The sequence below is a fragment of the Pristiophorus japonicus genome, chromosome 12 (genome assembly GCF_044704955.1).
Source record: "Pristiophorus japonicus isolate sPriJap1 chromosome 12, sPriJap1.hap1, whole genome shotgun sequence".
Taxonomy (NCBI): domain Eukaryota; kingdom Metazoa; phylum Chordata; class Chondrichthyes; family Pristiophoridae; genus Pristiophorus; species Pristiophorus japonicus.
The window spans coordinates 32,456,844-32,478,691 of NC_091988.1; the positions used below are offsets into that span (position 1 = coordinate 32,456,844).

The 21,848-nt window shown below is 45.2% G+C and overlaps 1 long non-coding RNA gene across 1 annotated transcript; it reads left to right on the forward strand.

Moving 5' to 3' along the window:
* Positions 1-1,251: 1,251 nt before the first annotated feature.
* LOC139276714 (uncharacterized) lies at positions 1,252-20,374 on the forward strand. Its single transcript, XR_011595980.1, has 3 exons — positions 1,252-1,352; positions 1,803-1,967; positions 20,171-20,374. It is a non-coding gene; the product is annotated as an uncharacterized lncRNA (long non-coding RNA).
* The last annotated feature ends 1,474 nt before the right edge of the window (positions 20,375-21,848 follow it).

Below are 21,848 nucleotides of genomic sequence, written 5' to 3' on the forward strand. Positions count from 1 at the left end.
GGGTGGGTATTACTACTGCCCTGTAGACCATAAGCTTGGTGCCAGATTTGAGGTCCTGGTCTTCAAACACTCTCTTCCTCAGGAGACCGAAAGCTGCACTGGCGCACTGGAGGTAGTGTTGGATCTCGTCATCGATGTCTGCCCTTGCTGATAGTAGGCTCCCGAGCTATGGAAAATGTGGACCATCAGATCATGTGCTGTCTAAAAAAATGGGAGCAGTGGCTATGATCTTAAATTGTTGAACTTGTTGAGTCCATAAGGTTGTAAAGTGCCTAATCAAAAGATGAAATGCTGTTCCTCGAGCTTACATTAAGCTTCATTGGAACAGTGTTGGGGGCCGGGGACAGAGGTGTCATGATGGGAGTGGGATGGATAATTAAAATAGAAAGCGACCAGCAGCTCAGAATCATGTTTGCAGACTAAACGGAGGGGTTCTGCAAAGCGGTCACCCAAACTGCGTTTGGTCTTCCCAATGTAGAGGAAACTGCATCATGAGCAGCTTTCATACAGCACATTAAATTAAAAGTACAAGTAAATCGTTGTTTCACCTGGTAGGAGTGTTGGCATCCTGGACGGTAGGAAGGGAGGAGGTGAAAGGGCAGGTGCTGCATCTCCTGTGCTTGCATTGGAAGGTGCCGTGGGAAGGGAAGTAGGTGTTAGAGGTGATGGAAGAGTGGGCCAGAGTGTTGGGGAGGGAACTGTCCTTTTGGAATGCTCAAAGGGGAGGCGTATGGAAGATGGACTATGGGAAGGCAAGGGAGGGATGTAAATTGGAAGCAAAGTTGACGAAATTTTCCAGTTCGCAGCGAGAGCAGGAAGCGGCACCAATACAGTCATCAATGTACCGGAAAAAGAGGGAAGGGAAGGGACCTGACTAAGACTGGAACAAAGAATGTTCCACGTAACCTACGAAAAGGCAGACATAGCCAGGACGGGTTCCCAGAGTGACCCCTTTTATTTGCAGCAAGTGAGAGGAATCAAAAGAAAACTTTCATCCCTCCCTTGCCTTCACATAGTTTATCTCGGACTCTTCCTTTCCCTTCCTCGACTTCTCCAGTTTCATTTCTGATGATAGGCTGTCAACCAAGATGTCTACTATAAATCCACTGACCTCCACAGCTACTTTGACTGAACCCACAAACCTCTAACTTAGAAGTGAGTGTGCTCCCACTGAGGCAAGGCTGACATCTAAAATCAACCTGTGTTTAGCTCACCATTTATGGTTGTAGGATCTCGGCCTGAAGAACGAGAGTACAGGGAGAGTGGCTTCTCAAAAAGGCAGAGAAATGAAAAATAAGCTAATGGAGCAGTGTCAAAGCAGAAGCTATCTTAACCTTGGAGGACTAAATCAGGTATTTGCTTCTTTTGTTTATTTAGTGGAAGCTCAGTATTTTCATCAATGATTTATTTGATTTTTTTTACTTTTTAGACTGATTTTTCAAGGTTATACTTATATCTACTTTTTAAAAAATAATTCTAAAGTTGAATGTTTTTCACAAAATATTAATTTCCTTTCAGTTAACAATTCAAATTTGTAACCATCATTTTAATGCCAATCTTTCCACACATTTTAATTTAGTTTAACCACATTAAACTTCCTGAAATTTTGTTAACCTGAAGTTATGCTTGATTTTTTTTTGCAAAAGATATATGTTCTTCAAAAGATTTTTAAATCCTTTTTTTCAAAACCGTATTTTTCCAACCAACTTTATTTTGCCTTTTCTATTTTTGCTTAAAGATTATAAATGAGAATGAAGTGGTGGTAACCTGCTGTTTTTTAATTGCCTTTGTATGTGTTTAAGAGAGGGAAATGAACTACCAGAACAGCATTAAGAGCAATGCTATCATCACGGCAGAGAAGAGAAAAAGTACATCAGAGTAGATACATGAGAGACAGAGAACATTACAGAGCAGCCAGATGAAGCATTTGATTGGATTGGATTGCCGAACATTTTCAATGCTTTGAGGTACAGAAACTGAAGAAGTCCAAGAGTGCATTTATATTATTACTAATGGGTGTCCCATGGCTTTGCTTACGTTGAGTAGGAGGACTGTAATCTTAGACTGTAACCTTACTGTAAACATAACATAGTCGAACGGCTTTTTTGGGTTAGCTTTGAAAACTGTAGAAGAATATAGTTAAGACCGTGTTAGATTCCAAACAGATAGACAGATCCATTGCAGCACTGAGTGCACAATGAAACTGAAACTCATTGCAGGAAAGTTTTGCGTGGAGATGGGTTGGAGTAAGTTGAGGACCTGTGCAACAGTTGCAGATACCCAGTAGTATTAAGGCTTTAGTTTATTTACTAGTGACTATTGACAGGCTCTGTCCACCAAAGTATTTTGTAATTGAAGATGAAATTAGATTGGTGGAGGTTTATTGTGGTACCAGGTCTCTAAGTCCAAGAAGCACTCTTTCAGACATTTGAAGCCTGAAATTCGGTGGGGGAGACTGCCCAAGAGGACACATATCACCCGTTCTTACCTTGCACCCTCCTTTCCTGAAAATCCATTACAGCAGCAGGGGAACAGAGAGGAGATGATGATGAGAAGTAGGAGAGAAGGGAAATCATCCTTATGCAAGCTGCTATCTCCTAGGGCAGTCAGGATCTGATAGCTACCATTAGACCAGTCACCCTACTGATTAGTGGGGATACAGATCCAGAGACCAGTGGAATGGTGGCTGGAGTTGACCAGCCAGATACTGCTGTTTCTCAGGAGAGTAGCACATTGGCCGGTATCTGGTAATCTGCTTTAGAGCACAAAGGCACATAGGAGGCAACAGCAGGCTGCCTTTGCACAACTTCGAGAGATGCAGCCAGCAGCAGCTTCCTCCCAACAGCAATGGGGAGGGCCATCTCGGTCCCATTAGCTTTCTATAACCAACCACATCTCATGAAACTGGCCCTCAGGTTGCACCTCGGAAAAGCACTAGAATAAGAGAAAGAAAAAGATATTTACTTTGGACTTTGTCGAGCAAAGCTGTTTTTATGTGTTGGATGAGACATAAATATTGACCAGGATACCAGGGAGAACTTTTACCGTGGGATCTTTTGCAAAAACGAACAAATAGTTGCAGATTTATGAAGAACTTTACGGTAGAGGACACTAAAAATATTCCAACAGTGGATAGTCAGGGGGCTATAGGGGGGGAGGAACTTAACACAATCACAATCACTAAGGAGGTGGTATTCAGTAAGATAATGGGACTAAAGGCAGGTAAATCCCCTGGACCTGATGGCTTGCATCCTAGGGTCTTAAGAGAAGTAACAGCAGGGATTGTGGATGCATTGGTTGTAATTTACCAAAATTCCCTGGATTCTGGGGAAGTCCCAGCAGATTGGAAAACTGCAAATGTAACGCCCCTATTTAAAAAAGGAGGCAGACGAAAAGCAGGAAACTATAGACCAGTTAGCCTAACATCTGTGGTTGGGAAAATTTTATTAAAGAAGCAGTAGCAGGACATTTGGAAAAACATAATTCAGTCAGGCAGAGTCAGCATGGATTTATGAAAGGGAAGTCATGTTTGACAAAGTTACTGGAATTCTTTGAGGATACAACGAGCTGGGTGGATAAGGGGGAACAAGTGGATGTGGTGTATTTGGACTTCCAGAAGGCATTAGACCGCATAAAAGGTTACTGCACAAGATAAAAGTTCACAAGGTTGGGGGTAATATATTAGCATGGATAGAGGGTTGGCTAACTAACAGAAAACAGAGAGTCGGGATAAATGGTTCATTCTCGGGTTGGCAATCAGTAACCAATAGGGTGCCGCAGGAATCAGTGCTAGGACCCCAACTATTTACAATCTATATTAATGACTTGGAAGAAGGGACCGAGTGTAGTAGCCAAGTTTGCTGATGATACAAAGATGGGAGGAAAAGCAATGTGTGAGGAGGATACAAAAAACCTGCAAAAGGACAAAGACAGGCTAAGTGAGTGGGCAAAAATTTGGCAGATGGAATATAAAGTTGGAAAGTGTGAGGTTATACACTTTGGCAGAAAAAAATCAAAGAGCAAATTATTATTTAAATGGAGAAAAATTGCAAAATGCTGCAGTACAGCGGGACCTGGGGGTCCTGGTGCAGGAAGCACAAAAGGATGGTATGCAGGTACAACAAGTGATCAGGAAGGCCAATGGAATCTTGGCCTTTATTGCAAAGTATTTATTGGAGTATAAAATCAGAAAAGTCTTGCTACAGTTATACAGGGTATTGTTAAGGCCACACCTGGAATACTGTGTACAGTTTTGGTTTCCATATTTACAAAAGGATATAATTGCTTTGGAGGCAGTTCAGAGAAGGTTCACTAGGTTGATTCTGGAGTTGAGGAGGTTGACTTATGAGGAAAGGTTGAGTAGATTAGGCCTCTACTCATTGGAATTCAGAAGAATGAGGGGTGATCTTATCGAAATGTATAAGATTATGAGGGGGCTTGACAAGGTGGATGCAGAGAGGATGTTTCCACTGATAGGGAAGACTAGAACTAGAGAGCATAATCTTAGCATAAGGGGCCGCCCATTTAAAATTGAGATGAGGAGGCATTTCTTCTCTCAGAGGGTTGTAAATCTGTGGAATTTGCTGCCTCAGAGAGCTGTGGAGCTGGGTAATTGAAATTTAAGACAGAGATAGACAGTTTCTTAACCGATAAGGAAATAAGGGGTTATGGTGAGCAGGCAGGGAAGTGAACCGGAGTCCATGATTGGATCAGCCATGATCGTATTAAATGGTGGAGCAGGCTCGAGGGGCCGTATGACTTACTCCTGCTCCTATTTCTTATGTTCTTATGATTACTTTTTAAAATGGAATAACCCATGAATATAACATTTTAATATTAATAAACTTCCTAATTAAAGTGTAATGATTTTCATTATGACCTCATTCACGAAGCGTCTTTCAGAACATATAAAATGCTTCTCCAAGTCAGCATGGGTTTATGAAAGGGAAATCATGCTTACCAAATCTTCTAGAATTTTTTGAGGATGTAACTAGTAGAGTGAATAAGGGAGAATCAGTGGATGTGGTGTATTTGGACTTTCAAAAGGCTTATGACAAGGTCCCACACAAGAGATTAGTATGCAAAATTAAGCCACATTGTATTGGGGTTAATGTATTGTTGTGGATAGAGAACTGGTTGGCAGACAGGAAACAAAGAGTGGGAAAAAACGGGCCCTTTTCAGAATGGCAGGCAGTGACTAGTGGGGTACTGTAAGGTTCAGTGCTGGGACCCCAGCTATTTACAATATATATTAATGATTTAGACGAAGGAATTGAATGCAATATCTCCAAGTTTGCAGATGACATTAAGCTGGGTGGCAGTGTGAGCTGTGAGGAGAATGCTAAGAGGCTGCAGGGTGACTTGGACAGGTTAGGTGAGTGGGCAAATGCATGGCAGATGCAGTATAATGTGGATAAATGTGAGGTTATCCACTTTGGGGGCAAAAAGAGGAAGGCAGATTATTATCTGAATGGTTACAGATTAGTAAAAGAGGAGGTGTAATGAGACCTGGGTGTCATGGTACATCAGTCATTGAAAGTAGGCATGCAGGCAGTAAAGAAAGCAAATGGCATGTTTGTTACATATGTAAACTTGTATATACTCTGTACAGCCACCAGAGGGCTCATCCCCTGGAGTCCCAAGGGATCCCATAATCCCTTGGGAGCACAGGTATTTAAGGAGGCCTCACAGGTTGGAGAGGCACTCTGGAGACCTGCAATAAAAGACTAAGATCACACTTTACTTTGAGCTCACAGTATTCAGCCTGACTCTTTCTTCAGACACAACAACTGCCGACGAGATACAGATAGCGAACCCAACGATGCAGAGAACAGTGGGCATCCTGGAGAAATTCTCAGAGGGAGATGATTGGGAAACCTTTGTGGAGCAACACGACCAATACTTCGTAGCCAACGAGCTAGATGGAGAAGTGAACGCTGCCAAATGAAGGGCGATTCTCCTCACTGTCTGCGGGGCACCAACGTATGGCCTCATGAAACATCTGCTTGCTCCAACGAAACCCACAGAGAGATCGTACAATGATTTGTACACACTGGTCCAGGAGCATCTGAACCCGAAGGAAAGCGTTCTGATGGCGAGGTACCGGTTCTACACCTACAAAAGGTCTGAAGGCCAGGAAGTGGCGAGTTATGTCGCCAAGCTAAGACGCCTTGCAGTACATTGCGAATTTGAAGGACATTTGGAGCACATGCTCAGAGACTTTTTTGTACTTGGCATTGGCCATGAAATGATACTTCGCAAACTTTTGACTGTAGAGACCCCAACCTTGAGTAAGGCTCTAGCGATAGCCCAGGTGTTCATTGCCACCAGTGACAATACTAAGCAAATCTCTCAGCGCACAAGTGTTGTTACAAGTACTGTGAATAAAGTGATGTTGTTTCAAATCGCAACGTACAGGGCAGGCCCCACATGCCTGCAGCTGCACATCCGCAGATGTCTCAGAGTCCACCATCAAGGGTGATGAATGCAAGGCCATTAACACCTTGTTGGAGCTGCGGGGGTGATCATCGTTTCCATTCATGCAGCTTCAAAGGGTACGTTTGCAAGGGCTGTGGAAAAATGGGACACCTCCAACGAATGTGCAGGCGAGCTGCTAATCCTGTTAAACCTGCAAACCACCATGTTGCAGAGGAGGACAGATCCATGGCGGATCACGATGAACCAGAGCCTCAGACCGAGGAGGCAGAGGTACATGGGGTGCACACATTTACCACGAAGTGTCCCCCGATAATGCTGAATGTTGAACTAAATGGACACCCGGTGTCAATGGAGCTGGACACGGGCGCGAGCCAGTCCATCATGAGCAAAAAGACTTTAGAAAAATTGTGGTGCAGCAAGACCTCAAGGCCAATCTTAACTCCAATTCGCATGAAACTAAGAACTTATATAAAGGAACTGATTCCCATAATCGGCAGTGCTACTGTAAAGGTCTCCTACGATGGAGCGGTGCACAAGCTACCACTCTTGGTGGTACCGGCCGATGGTCCCACGCTGCTCGGCAGGAGCTGGCTGGGAAAGATACGCTGCAACTGGGATGAAGTCCGAGCGCTATCACCCGCTGATGACACTTCGTGCGCCCAGGTCTTAAACAAGTTCCCTTTGCTGTTTGAACCAGGCATCGGGAAATTCCAAGGAGTAAAAGTGCAGATCCGCATAACTCCGGGAGCACGACCCATTCATCACAAGGCGAGAGCAGTACCATACATGATGAGAGAAAGGGTAGAGATCAAGCTAGACCGGCTGCAAAGAGAGGGCATCATTTCACCGATCGAACATCTTGGTTACAGGTCGGGACACAGTCGAACATCTGCAGAACCTGGAGGAGGTTCTTAGTCGACTCAAATGCGTGGGGCTCAAGTTAAAACACTCAAAGTGCGTTTTCCTGGCACCTGAAGTGGGTTCTTGGGGAGGAGGATCGCGGCAGACGGCATCAGGCCCACCGATTCGAAGACAGAGGCAATCGAGAACGTACCGAGGCCACAGAACGTGATGGAGCTGCAGTCCTTTCTAGGACTCCTGAACTACTTTGTTAACTTCTTACTGGGTCTCAGCACACTGTTAGAACCACTGCATGTCTTACTGCGTAAAGGGGACAAATGGGTTTGGGGCAAAAGCCAAGAAAATGCCATTGTAAAAGCTAGAAAACTGTTATGCTCAAACAAATTGCTTGTGTTGTATGATCCATGTAAGTCTTTGGTACTAGCCTGTGATGCGTCGACATGGCATCGGGTGTGTATTGCAACAAGCTAATGATTTTGGGAAATTGCAACCGGTTGCTTATGCATCCAGGAGTCTGTCTAAGGCTGAGAGAGCCTACAGCATGAATGAAAAAGAAGCGTTAGCGTGTGTCTATGGGATAAAGAAAATGCATCAATATCTGTTTGGGCTAAAATTTGAACTGGAAACTGACCATAAGCCACTCATATCCCTGTTTTCCGAGAGTGAGGGGATAAATACCCGTATCCAGAGATGGGCGCTCACGTTGTCCGCATACAACTACGCCATCCGCCACAGGCCAGGAACAGAAAACTGTGCCGATGCTCTCAGTAGGCTGCCATTGTCCACCATGGGGGTGCAGATTTAGTCATGGTTATGGAAGCATTTGAGAGTGAGCAATCACCCGTCACAGCCTGATAGATTAAAACCTGGACGAGCCAGGACCCCTTATTGTCCCTAGTTAAAAACTGTGTGCTTCACGGGAGCTGGTCCAGTGTCCCAGTGGAAATGCAGGAAGAGAGAATGCCATTCCAGTGGCGCAAAGATAAAATGTCTATACAGGCAGACTGCCTTCTGTGGGGTAATCGGGTAGTGGTTCCCAAGAAGGGCAGAGACACCTTCATCAGTGACCTCCACAGTACCTACCCAGGCATCGTAATGATGAAAGCGATATCCAGATTCCAGGTGTGCTGGCCCGGTATCGATGCAGACTTAGAGTCCTGCGTGCACAGATGTAACACATGCTCGCAGCTAAGCAATGCACCGAGGGAGGCGCCTCTAAGTTTATAGTCTTGGCCCTCCAAACCGTGGTCTAGGGTCCATGTTGATATGCAGGCCCGTTCTTGGGTAAAATGTTCCTTGTGGTTGTAGATGCGTACTCCAAATGGATTGAATGTGAGATAATGTCAGCAAGCACGTCCGCTGCCACCACTGAAAGCCTGCAGGCCATGTTTGCCACGCATGGACTACCCGATGTCCTGGTGAGCGACAAACCGCCATATTTTACCAGTGCTGAGTTCAAAGAATTCATGACCCGTAACAGGATCAAACATGTTACATCTGCCCCGTTTAAACCAGCATCCAATGGTCAGGCAGAGAGAGCAGTGCAAACAATCAAGCAGGGCTTGAAGAGGGTAACGGAAGGCTCACTGCAGACTCGTTGATCCCGAGTCCTGCTTGGCTATCGCACGAGACCCCATTCGCTCACTGGGATCCCACCTGCTGAACTGCTCATGAAAAGAGAACTTAAGACAAGGCTCTCATTAGTTCACCCCGATCTACATGAACAGGTAGAGAGCAGGCGGCTTCAAAAAGTCAATATCATGATAGCGCAAATGTGTCATGCGAGATTGAAATCAACAATCCTGTATTTGAATTGAATTATGGACCAGGTCCCAAGTGGCTTCCAGGCACTGTTGTGGCCAAAGAGGGGAGCAGGGTGCTTAGGGTCAAACTTTCAAATGGACTCACTCACCGGAAACATTTGGACCAAATCAAACTCAGATTTACGGACTATCCTGAGCAACTCACTTTGGACCCTACCTTCTTTGACCCCCCCAACACACACACAGCGGTTGACCACGAAGCAGAACGCATCATCCACAGCAGCCCAGCAGGACTCACCACACCAGGCAGCCCAGCAAGGCCAGCTGCACAGTAGCCCAGCGAGGGCCCAACAGGCGATTCACCAATACCAGCATTTGCCCTGAGATGATCAACCAGGGCAAGAAGGGCCCCAGATCGACTCACATTGTAAATAGTTACACTGTTGACTTTGGGGGGGGGGGGGGGGCGGGAGTGTTGTTATATATGTAAACTTATATATACTCTGTACAGCCACCAGAGGGCTCACCCCTGGAGTCCAAAAGGGATCCCATAATCCCTTGGGAGCACAGGTATTTAAGGAGGCCTCACAGGTTGGAGATGCACTCTGGAGACCTGCAATAGAAGACTAAAGTCACACTTTACTTTGAGCTCATAGTATTCAGGCTGACTCTTTCTTCATACAAAACAATGTTGGTCTTCATAGCGAGAAGATTTGAGTATAGGAGCATGGAGGTCTTACTGCAGTTATACAGGGCCTTGATGAGGCCACACCTTGAGTATTGTGTGCAGTTTTGGTCTCCTAATCTGAGGAAGGACATTCTTGTTGTTGAGGGAGTGCAGCTAAAGTTCACCAGACTGATTCCCGGGATGGCAGGACTGACATATGATGAAAGACTGGATCGACTAGGCTTATATTCAATGGAATTTAGAAGAATGAGAGGGGATCTCATAGAAGCATATAACATTCTGATGGGATTGGACAGGTTAGATGCAGGAAGAATGTTCCGATGTTGGGGAAGTCCAGAACCAGGGGTCACAGTCTAAGGATAAGGGGTAAGCCATCTAGGACCGAGATGAGGATAAACTTTTTTACTCAGAGAGTTGTGAACCTCTGGAATTCTCTACCACAGAAAGTTGTTGAGTCCAGTTCATTGGATATATTCAAAAGGGAGTTAAATGTGGTTCTTACGGCTAAAGGGATCAGGGGGTATGGAGAGAAGGCAGGAGTGGGCTACTGAAGTTGTATGATCAGCCATGATCATATTGAATGGTGGTGCAGGCTCGAAGGGCCGAATGGCCTGCTCCTGCACCTATTTTCTATATTTCTATGTTTATAATACCTGATTACAGAGTTTATAATGCTGCCTGCAAGACCTGCACCAATTTAATTAGCTTCCGGCTACTGTGGATGCTTGTAGCCAGACCATTCAGCATACTTCTTTGGTTCATTATATACTAAATTGCAATCTTCCTGAAAGGTACTTATTTAATATTAAATTATAATGCATCAAATTATTTAATAAACAAAGGTTTGCCACGTACAAAACATCGGGTCAATGCTAAGTAATGAAATGGGAATGTGGGTCAGATTTGCTGTTAGGTGATACTATAATGAATGTTGCCATGTAAACCACACTCAAGGCTGCACTCTGTTGTGTAATCCCCAACTAGGTTGAAGGTCAGGTAGTCCAACCCAAAGCAGACGTGACATCTGTTATTGAATGCATCTTGATTGTAACAAACATGCACTGCACAAATAAACTTAGTAAGAAATCAAACATGAAGAAGTATAATTGTATATTTATCAGGATCATTCCGCCTTCTCAGCCAGTGACAACTATTGAAACCAGTGTCTTTTCAGGATTTGACACATTTTGAAAAAATGTTCACCATTTTCCTCCCAAGAGCTTGAATGTTATTTATTGTACAGGAACCTGACCCTTCAAACACACTACTGTGGCTGCATACATAGTTTATCTAATTACCGTATGAATAGGATTTTCATGTTTAACCAATAATACCCTGCCATGCTGACAAATTTGGATTCATTGTTTATTTCAGTAACGCCAATAAAATCTGGCAAACTGAAACTTGGAAACCTGTATTTCACTGCCTTGCTGGGTTGGTGTTGTGATATACAGTATACTCTTAAGAATTATGGAACCAGTGGAAACCTGTTCAATCTTCGCCGTCTCCACGCCAGGTCCAAGACCACTCCAACCTCTGTCGTCGAGCTACAGTACGAGGACGACGCCTGCATCTGTGCACATACAGAGGACATAGTCGACGTATTTAATGAGGCATACGAAAGCATGGGCCTTGCGCTAAACATAAGTAAGACAAAGGTCCACCAGCCTGTCCTCGCCACACAGCAAAGTCATCAAGATCCACGGCGCGGCCCTGGACAACGTGGACCATATCCCTTATCTCGGGAGCCTCCTATCAACAAGAGCAGGCATTGACGACGAGATCCAACACTGCCTCCAGTGCGCCTGTGCAACCTTCGGCCACCTGAGGAAAAGAGTGTTTGAAGACCAGGCCCTCAAAATTGACACCAAGCTCATGGTCTACAGGGCTGTAGTAATACCCACCCTCCTGTATGGCTCAGAAACATGGACCATGTACAGTAGACACCTCAAGTCGCTGAAGAAATACCACCAGCGATGTCTCCGCAAGATCCTACAAATCCCCTGGGAGGACAGATGCACCAACGTTAGCGTCCTCGTCCAGGCCAACATCCCCAGCAGGCCAACATCCCCAGCATTGAAGCACTGACACACTTGATCAGCTCCGCTGGGCAGGCCACATAGTTTGCATGCCAGACACAAGACTCCCAAAGCAAGCGCTCTACTCAGAACTCCTTCACGACAAACTACCCAAAGGTGGGCAGCGGAAACGTTACAAGGACACCCTCAAAGACTCCCTGATAAAGTGCAACATCCCCACTGACACCTGGGAGACCCTGGCTAAAGACCGCCCTAAGTGGAGGAAGTGTATCCGGGAGGGCGCTGAGCACCTTGAATCTCATCATCGAGAGCATGCAGAAATCAAGCGCAGGCAGCGGAAAGACCATGTGGCAAACCAGTTCCACCCACCCCTTCCCTCAACGACTATCTGTCCCACCTGTGACCGGGACTGTGGTTCTCGTATTGGACTGTACAGCCACAGAAGAACTCATGTTAAGAGTGGAAGCACGTCTTCCTCGATTCCGAGGGACTGCCTATGACGATGACTCTTAAGTCAAAGTTGCTTAATTCAAATTATCTAATCATTCAAACTGAAATCATGCAAAGCTTGACTCCTGTGCTCTTTTGCCTAAACTGCTTAATTCAAATTTTGATTAACAGGAGCTCACTGTTGCTCAGTGGAACTCAGTGTTGTTCAAGGCAATGATATTTTTGCTCCACTCAATCAATGTCCAGCAGCAGAACTTGAAATGAGCAGGGCAGTATGGAGAGTGACAACTGTTAGCCATTTGAGTCTGCAGTCCCGCTTTGGTCTCTAAACAACAACAACTTGTGTTTATATAGTGCCTTTAACATAGTGAAACAACCCAAGGCACTTCACAGGAGTATTATAAGATACAAAATGTGACACCAAGCCGCATAAGTAGAAATTAGTGCAGGTGACCCAAAGTTTGGTAGATTTTAAGGAGTGTCTTGAAGGAGGAAAGAGAGGTAGAGGGGCGGAGAGGATAAGGCAGGCAATGGTTGAGCGATTGTAATTAGGGATGCTCATGAAGGCAGAATTAGATGAGACATCTCGGGGGATTGTGGGGCTGGAGGAGATTACAGAGATAGGGAGGGCGAGGCCATAGAGGAATTTGAAAACAAGGATGAGAATTTTGACATCGAGGCATTGCTTAACTGGGAGCCAATGTAGGTCAGAGAGCACAGGGGTGATGATGATGATGATGATGAGTGAGCAGGACTTGGTGCGAGTTAGGACACAGGCAGCCAAGTTTTGGATAACCTCTAGTTTTACATAGGGTAGAATGTGGGAGGCCAGCCAGGAGTGCATTGGAATAGTCGAGTCTAGAGGTAACAAAGGCATAGAATGAGGGCTTCAGCAGCGGATGAGCTGAGGCAAGGGTGGAGACGGGCGATGTTGCAGAGCTGGAAATAGGCGGTCTTAGTTCTGATGGAAAGGAAGTGGTTTCTGATGCACAACATCCAAAGGATCAGCGCCCAAACCCGATGGTCGAGGACGAGACAGCTGCAACAACTTTTGAGGGGAAGGTGGGAAATTGGTGATTTATTATTTCATCAAATCAAAGTCCCAAGAAAATTCAGTTTTGGTAAAAGTCTCACTGACAATAAAAAACAGAGAAAACATCAAATTGTCCACATCACCTAATAAAAATCACTGAAAACCCCACATTTCAGTTTAACTGCCTGAGGAAGGAATGACTCACACTGGTAACTAGGTTAGCTAGAGATCATTCCCATAGGAACATAGGAACAGGAGTAGGCCATTTACCTCCTCGAGCCTCTTCTGCCATTCAATGAGATCATGGCTGATCTGTGACCTAACTCCATTGAGTCAGCTCCAGTTGTTATACTAAAGCTAACACAACAGAAATACACTGTCGGCCCTCTTTCTTGAGGAGTCTGAAGGAAGCACAACAATGACTCCACATATATATGTGCACCTTGTACTTGAATTGGATTTATGTTGGTTCATATAAGTGTAGATCTGATACAAAATAGTGAGAGCACCTTCATCACATGGATTGCAGCGGTTCGAGAAGGCGGTCCACCACCACATTCACAGGGCAATGAGGGATGGGCAATAAATGCCGGCTTTGCCAGCAACGTTCACATCTAAAGAATGAATTTTAAAAATTGAAACTAGTGAAACAGCGTTGGATTGAATTCAATGCGTTCTGATAGTAGTAAAAACGAAAAAAAACATTCTTTGACGATTACCCAGCAGAGGGCAATATCACACTGTGGTGATATTTTTAAAAAGTACCAGAACTGAGAGATTACAGCTATCAGGAAAATCTTCAGGGAATTATTTTATTTTTGTTTTCAAAGACAAGGACCAGAACTGTCTAAATGCAAACGTAGTATTTGTGCTAGTTTTAGAAATATTATATTTCTATCCAGGAGATTTTACTCATACTGGTCTGAATGCAGCCAGTGCATCTTCAGCAATGGTTTCCCTTTCTGCCTCTGCACCATCACCGCCAGATCTATCCTTGACTCTCCTGCTTTTCCATATCTACATGCTGCAGTCATCATCATCATAGGCAGTCCCTCGTATCGAGGATGACTTGCTTCCACGCCAAAAAGGGATGAGTTGACAGGTGTTCCAATGAAGGACCTAATATTCCAGGTCCTGAACTACATATTGAAGGGTGGAAGATGCCTGTGTGGATTTTTTTAACGTGTGGTGGCCTTTACACACCAGCCACTACACGGGCTAGACAGAGCTAGGTCTTGGTCCAGTGGCAAGGATTAACCAAAACGACTGGAGACCAGCTCTGCTGCACGGACCTATTGCGCACCCCTAATGCAGTATGGGCTGGCCCGTGCTGCCCCTGGGCTCTCGCCTCTCCTGGGCCCCAAACTCAAGCCTCTCCTGGGCCCTGATCACATTGCTTCATGAACACTCGCCGCATACTGGTTAACTGAGTCCAGTTTAAAGGAATTCTTGTTAAAAAGATACATACACTCAGAATTCAATTCCCAATACATTCTAATGGGAAAAACACAAGGTTTTAGTGCATGTTTTTCTGGGGTTGCTATATTACAACAACAACTTTTATTTCTATAGCGCCTTTAACGTAGTAAAACGTCCCAAGGCGCTTCAGAGCAATGTTTTTGATACCGAGCCACACAAGAAGAAATTACGGCAGATGATCAAAAGCTTGGTTAAAGAGATAGGTTTTAGGGAGCGTCTTAAAGGAGGAAAGAGAAGTATTATCCACATGTACAGGATCAGCTTTCATATGTATTCTGATGATAGCCAATTCTACCCCTCTACCATTTTATTCGACCCTATGTCCATCTTCGTGCAGTCAGACTGCCTGTCTTATCATAGAATTATATAGAAAATGCAGCAGTGAAACAGGCCATTTGACCCAACTAATCTGTGCTGGTGTTTATACTCCACATGAGTCTCCTCCCTTTCTAACCATCTAATCTCAACCTTCCAGCATATCATAGAATCCTAGAATAGTACAGCATAGACGGAGTCCATTTGGCTCTTTCAAAGGCTCTTCCTATTCCCCTTTCTCTCATGTACTCATTTAATTTCCTTCTGAAAGCATCTAAGCTATTTGCCACAATCACTTCCTGTGGCCACAGAGGTCAGCAACAGGATCATGGTGCCACGCTCCTGGGTTCAGTGCAAGAAATGCTTTAAATACCTAAGCAGGTTAAGAAAGGTGAGTACAGTTGCACATTCACTTACCTTCTGCTGTGCATATCACTCCACCCCTCACTCTGCCTTATCAAGCCTACTCCATCACATCCTCACACCCACTTACCTTCCACGTGCACTCATCCTTCTCGCTCTATGCACTTCTTCACATCCCCATCTATCCGTCCACTACTTCCACTCACCCTCATCCTTATGTAATTTCATGCCTCACCCTGACAGTCACACTCATCAAATGCACTGCGTCCATCCGATGAACACATGCCATTACAGTCACTCATAGATTTGCCCCCTCCCCCCAAGTCAGTACCTGACATGCTGCCTCATGTCCCGATGCTCCTGCGCAGGAGCAGGTGGAGAAGTCTTTGGAGGGGTCCTCACGGGCTCCAAAAGCCAGAGGATGTAAGCCAAGAGCATCTCAGCAGTCGAAGCAGGGATCTGAGCAGACTCCCTCTACGTCTGCTGAAGCCACAGGCGTTACACCAAGTAGGAGTGGAAGGAAAAGAAAGAGTAAAGCTTTGTAGTTGCACAAGGGCGTACACATGGATGTATGAGAAAATATGTTGTGAAGTTTCTGTTCTTTAGTTCAATCACATAAATATTATTCTTTTGCACCAGTTTCCGTCTTGCCCATTCTTGGTTGCTGGGTGCCAAGTCGCCTTTTAACTTGTTTGACGATGAATGGGACAACATGAGCTTCTGACATTGGTCCATTGGTGCAACCTAAGTGAACCTTGCATTAATATCGGCATCCCTGGTATCCCGGGCAGCAATGTGAGCAGCTGGTGCTGCATTGCCTTCATCACCTGCCTTTTGCTGGTCTTCCTCCTCCTCCTCAGAATCTATTGAAGAGTATCCGAGCTCTGCACCTTGTTCCTCCTACAGGTCCAAACTTCGCTGCTGCGCAATGTTGTGCAGAGTGCAGCACACCACGACCATTCTGGACACCCTGGCTGGTGCATACTGAAGGGCACCTCCAGATCTGTCTCGTCTCCGGAAACGCATCTTCAGCATGCCCGATGGCTTGTTTGATCACACATCAGGTGGTCATATGGCATTCATTGTAACACTATTGGGATTCATTGGGAGAGTTTCTGACGGGGGTCATCAGCCAAGTTTGAAGTTGGTATCCCTTGTCTCCTAGCATTCACTCCTTAAATGTGCTTCCAGGTCCGAAGATGTTAGGGACGTTGGATTACCATAGGACGAAAACATCATGGCAGCTCCCCAGGAATCTTGCGCACAACTGCAGAAATATATTTTTTCAGTTGCACACCAGTTGCTTGTTGGAGTGGAAGAACCGTTGAAGAACACTCCTGGTTGATTTGAGGGTGCCCCGATTGCCATGTGTGTGCAGTCAATGATACCCTGCACCTGTGGGAAGCCAGCCAGAGTCACAAATCCGAGCTCCCGCTCATTCTGACTGGCGTCATCACACACGAAGCTCACATAATTGCCAACCTTGGCAAACAAGCCATCAGTCATCTGTCTTTATGCATTTGTGGGCCACCAACTAGGAGATCCTGGATATGTCTCCAGCAGAGCCCTTGGAGGATCCAGAGGTAAAGAAAGTTGAGGGAGGTGGTGGCTTTGACAACCACTTGTAACGTGTGGCCACCAGGTCGAGCAGGCAGCAGGCTGCAGATATCTGCCATCACTTGGCGCGACAGCCTGAGTCTCCTGAATCACTGCTGTTCAAACATGTCAAGGAAACTCAGCCTCTGCCTGTTGGCACTGTGTCATGGGTAGTGCCTCCTGTGAGTTGCATTCCTCTGCTGCTCCCCTCTCTGCTGTCCAGCTACAGGTCTTCAAGAGCAGGCTGCTTCTTTTGGTGCTTTTTGGTCCAATCTAAGGCCATGTGAGTTCAGAAAAACTCCAAAGTGTAGAAAGTGAACTCTCAGCAAAAGAACTGTGAACAAACCCTTTCCCCACTAGTAGGTAAGAAAGCAGCCGTGAGTACTGAGTATTTAGTGTAATATTTCCAGCAGTTTGAATCAGCCCCCTCAATTGCCGTTGTGTCCTCGTCTTGTTTTCACTGGCAAGTTTCAGGAAACCTGGGAAACCAGTGGATGCGCCGTTAAATTTGAACATGAATTGAAATATCACTCTAATTGTGCAATTAACATATCTTAATAGGCAACCGTCTCTCTCTCTCTCTCTCGGCTGCACACAAGAAGCCTAGTGCGCTCAAGTTAAATGTGGAAATCAGCAGGTTGGAGCCGGCTTCTTGATGCGCTCACATTTTCTTGATTTTTACCCCCCACCCACAGTCAAACTCACGCGCTCCTCCAGGTTAAAATTTTCCCCTTTGCTTGCAGTCCCCACCACAAACACCATTTCCATCACACTCTATTATCCTCTCTGGTTACTTGCTTAGATTGAATCAGGCTGCATGAAACCTTGAGCTCCTGTTCAACTTCTACATCCTATCCATCACTAAGGCTGCTGACTTACCCCTCAACATCACCAGCATCCACCTCCCACCTCGCTCCCACTATTGCTGATATCTGCACTTTTGTCACCTCCAGGTACCATTTCTCCAAAGTCCTTCTTCTCAACTTCCCATGCTCCACCTCCCTCCCTATCCCCTCTATAAAACCAACTTATTCAAGATTCAGCTGCCTGTTTCCTGTCACCCATTAAGTCCCACTCACCTATCTCATGAATCAGCATTGGCTCCCTGAATCCCAAAACACCGAATTAAAAACCTTTGTGCCTATGCCCTACCTCTGTAACCTTCTGGAGCCTTACAGCAATCCTGTACCTGTCAATCCTCTGATTCTCACACTACGTCCCATTCACCAATCACCCTTGTGCTCGCTGACCTACATTGGCTCCCAGTCCTGCAAAGCCTCGATCTTAAAATTCTCATCCTTGTTTTCAAATCACTCCATGGTCTTGCCCCTCCCTATCCCTGTAACCTCCTCCAACCCTACAATCCTCTGAGATCTCTGCTTCTCCTCCAATTCTGGGCTCCTGCGCATCCCATATTTCTTTGCTCCACCATTGATGGCTGTGCCTTCAGCTACCTCGGCCCTAAGCTATGGAATTCCCTCCCTAAACCTCTTTACCTGTCTCCTCCTTTAAGACGCTTCTTAAAACCTACCTCTTTGACCAAGCTTTTGTTCTAATAACTCTTTATATGGCTTGGTGTCAAATTCCTGCGAAGCACCTTGGGATGTTTTACTATGTAAAAGGCGCTATATAAATGCAAATTGTTGTTATTTTGTGCAACTGCCCATGCCTTTCATCCCACTGTTGATGGTAACGCCTTCAGTCACCTTGGAATCATGGAATTTACCCTGAGGCCCCCGAGTGTGGGGAAACGTTTCGGTGCCAAGGCTGTACTCTTCCTGATAATGAGGTGTTTAAATAGTATACCTATGTAAACAGTATATGGGCCAAATGGTTTACTGATTTTGCCATAATGGATTTATGGCTTCTAGAGACGTTGCAGGTATTGTTACCAATCTTCTATTGCTGTAAAAGCATGTTATATTATAGAGCTGTTGGAGCATATATTGCTTTGCCACATGAGGCAGAGACCATTGCATCTTTTAAGAGAAAATGGATAAATAATTAAAGCAGAGGAAGATATCAGCATATGAGGAGAGAGCAAAATCTCCCCCATTATCAAAGAAACTCTGACCAGTTACACATTCCATCAAATAGCTTGCCCAAACCGCCAAATCTCATCTTGGCATGTCCGCATACGCCTTCAGCATCATTCCCTCAATTGAACACCTCATTCTCCCAACACCCTTCCCATCTCTCCATCTACTGCCTCTTCTCCACCCCCTTGTGCTTTGCTTGCTGAAATTTGCTCGCTCCTGTCCTCCCTGAGAAACTCCTTATTCTTAATGACTTGAACCCTTACTTGATCCCTTTCCTTTCCTCCCTCAACCTCACACAAACTCTCCAACTAACATTGACAATAACCCACTGGACATTGCTATCATACAAGGCCCACTAACTTCAAGATCACAGTCCACCTCCAATCATCAGTTAATGTATTTAATCATATATGTCACCTGCCTGACCTTCAATCCACCCTCCAACTCTTCTTATCTCCTTCATGTATTTAAATTGAAACTTTGATTGATCTACAAAATAACTAATTTGCAATAATCTTTCAAATTTGCATGCCCACCAATTCACAGATGGTCTTCTTCTGCCAGCACTCCCCTTGACTAAAAAGCTACCTCCAGCGTCTCAAGTCTATGAGTCAGAGACAAGAGTACACATGGCATATAATCAGCCTGGGTGTCCATTGCCAAATGTGACTTAACAACCTCAAGCAGTAGCACCTCTTCCTCCTTGTGGGCTAATTCTCCCATGACTCCAGTTTCATCGCTAAACTCCTCTTCACTGGCACCAACTTTCTCCTCGAACCTTGTTCCCCCACATCTTCCATCCTGACGACTGATTCTAGATACAAGAAGGAACAAACGAACGTACAGGAGCAGAAAAGACCAGTGCAGTCTATCTGGCTAGTCCCAGTGTCTAGGAAATACCATATCCCACAATACACCTCTATCAAAATGTTGCCAGCTACTTATCCAACTATTTCTTAAATGTGCTGATGAACAATCAATTGCGTAAAGTAATTAAATCTGATGTCTTTTTACCATCCCTCCTCAAATTGGAGGCAATGTCCTCTTGTTGTAGAATCTGTTCTTACATTAAGCATACTGAAGTTTATCCTACCTTTATTCCTCAGGATCTTGAATACTTCAATAACATCACTCCTGAACCATCTCTTCCCCAGGACCACATGGATTTCTGTGTTTCCAGCATGCCTGATATAAATTTTGTACCTCTAGAACAAAGCAAAAGAATGAATCGCCATGCCTGGAACGCATGCCCAAAGACATTGGTCAATGAGCAGTTGCTCAAATTGGGACTTGAGTCTCACCTATCTAAATCACAGGGTCATTCAACCTGCTGAGACACCAGCGAGTTCACACTGGGGAGAGTCCGTTCACCTGCTCCGAGTGTGGGAAGGGATTCACTCGGTCACCCAACCTGCTGAGACACCAGCGAGTTCAAAAGTGACTGCAGGGGTTGGATTCTGCTGTTATTGCTGCTGTTATTCATATCCCTACTGAATCGTGTTAATTCTGTTAGTTGGCATTTGTTTCTGCTGATGTTAATAACCCTTCAACGAGGCTGGAGTTTAATATTTTGATGTTTCAAATAACAGTATGTCAATATTTGATGTCTCCGAGATAAGTCTCCAAGGAGACTAACTGATGTCCTGTTACTGACTGCTCCATTTTGATCACGGCGGAGGAGCGTTAAGAGATCAGGGCCCAGGAGTGTCGTGATTGGGGCCCAGGGGCAACATCGGCCAGCCTATACTGTGATCTATGGACAGTAGAAGCCTGTGTGCGCACTAGGTCCATGCAGCAGAGTTTGGTCTCCAGTCGTCTTGGTTAACCCTTGCCAGTGTATCAAGACCTAGCTCTATCAAGCCCATGTGGTGGCTGGTGTGCAATGGCTACCCCAGGTTAAAAGAAATCACGTACAGGTATCTTCCACCTTTCAATATGTAGCTCAGGACCTAGAATGTCAGGTCCTTCATTGAAACATCTGTGAGCTCATCCCTTCTTGGTGTGGAAGCGAGTCCAACCTCCTGGGCCCAACCTCCGACTCCTCCTGGGCCCTGACCTCCAATTCCTCCCGGGCCCGACCTCCGACTCCTCCTGGGCCCTGGGCCCCGACCCCTCCGCTGGGCTCGGCCTTGCTCCACAACATCTCACTAATCAACTCCCTGGACTACCTAAAATCAGCTGTATGAGCCCATTTTCCTGGTTAACCTCTGGTTAGGCCGCTGTAGACCCAATAGCTCTGCCCAGTTTATGTCAAATTTAGCAGTGGCGTATTAAAACAGACATTAGTTGTTTGATTACCATTTAAATAATTGAAATTGTTTTGTTATCAGGCCAATGTTTGGGGAATCCATAAGACAACAATATAAGATGTCTTGATATTTCAAATAATCATCAGATTCAGACTCAGGTAGCAGGAGTCGACTTTCTTTATTTCAGATATTAATTACAATAAACAAGCAGATGATACATATATGTGGCTACAAGCAAACATTGGGATAACCCGTCCTTCTAGTTCTTGCCTCTAGCCCATGTACTTCAAGCTGCTTAACTTCTCAGCCAAACCTTATCCTTATATATTATCACATAAGCAACTTATTTTTTGTTTCATCATTTTTGCCTAATTTGGTAAAATGTGCAGATCAGCACATGCTCTCCCCACCCCCCAACTCCACCACCAAAGACCCCTGACTACTAGTAATCTATTTAGCAGGGCCAGACAGATCAGGAATATACTTTTAACAGAACCAGACCGTTTGAGAGAGACAGAACGGAAGCAACGGTCGC